The sequence below is a fragment of the Austrofundulus limnaeus genome, unplaced genomic scaffold (assembly GCF_001266775.1).
Source record: "Austrofundulus limnaeus strain Quisiro unplaced genomic scaffold, Austrofundulus_limnaeus-1.0 Scaffold193, whole genome shotgun sequence".
Taxonomy (NCBI): Eukaryota; Metazoa; Chordata; class Actinopteri; order Cyprinodontiformes; family Rivulidae; genus Austrofundulus; species Austrofundulus limnaeus.
This window is the reverse complement of record NW_013952595.1, coordinates 317,787-318,718: the sequence shown is the minus strand read 5'-3', so window position 1 is coordinate 318,718 and position 932 is coordinate 317,787.

Sequence of the window (932 nt, the reverse complement as noted above, 5' to 3'; positions counted from 1 at the left end):
CTCATTGGTCCTCTGTTTTATCTGTCTAAGGCCAAAAAAATGAGCTGTCTTTCTGGAGAAAAACAGAAATAATGTGAATATTAAAATAAATAAATAAATAAACAGAGCACACAAATTGTTTCGTCCTTTAGAAGTTCCAGTGTTCCAGGGCAAACTCTAATACAAGTTTCCTAAAAATGTCAATTTTAGATTATGGGGCTATATTTAAAAACTAGATATAAACAATATCATTTAAAATCTTGGACTTAACCCTTCAGTCTATTGAAATTTTGAACTGATTTCAAAACTTTCTTTCGCTGAAAAACAATCGAGGAATAAACTCTTTATTTAATCTTCCTAAGTAAAAACAGCTTTAATAAAGCTTTGTAATGATATTCTTTAYGCTGCTTTGCAATCCTTGTATGCTTACATCTGCAGCTTTTGTCATTGTTAACCACCAATATCTTATTATTCCACATTTACAACACTTTATTAGGGTTACAGGTAGGGAGACCGGGGACAGTTGCAACACTATTTAAATTTTGACTCTGTTCCTCAGAGATGGTTTGAATTAGACAAACCAAATTTGAATACAATAAATGTACACCTGTCTGTTAATAGTCAAAACCATTTATAGATGATTAAAGCATGTACATTCTCCACAATTTGAATTTGAAAATAAAAAATCTGATGTTGCAACTGACCCTGTACCCGGGGACAGTTGCAACACTATTTAAATTTTGACTCTGTTCCTCAGAGATGGTTTGAATTAGACAAACCAAATTTGAATACAATAAATGTACACCTGTTAATAGTCAAAACCATTTATAGATGATTAAAGCATGTACTTTCTTCACAATTTGAATTTGAAAATAAAAAATCTGATGTTGCAACTGACCCTGTACCCGGGGACAGTTGCAACGTTGTTTGGGGGTGGTTACAACACATTATTA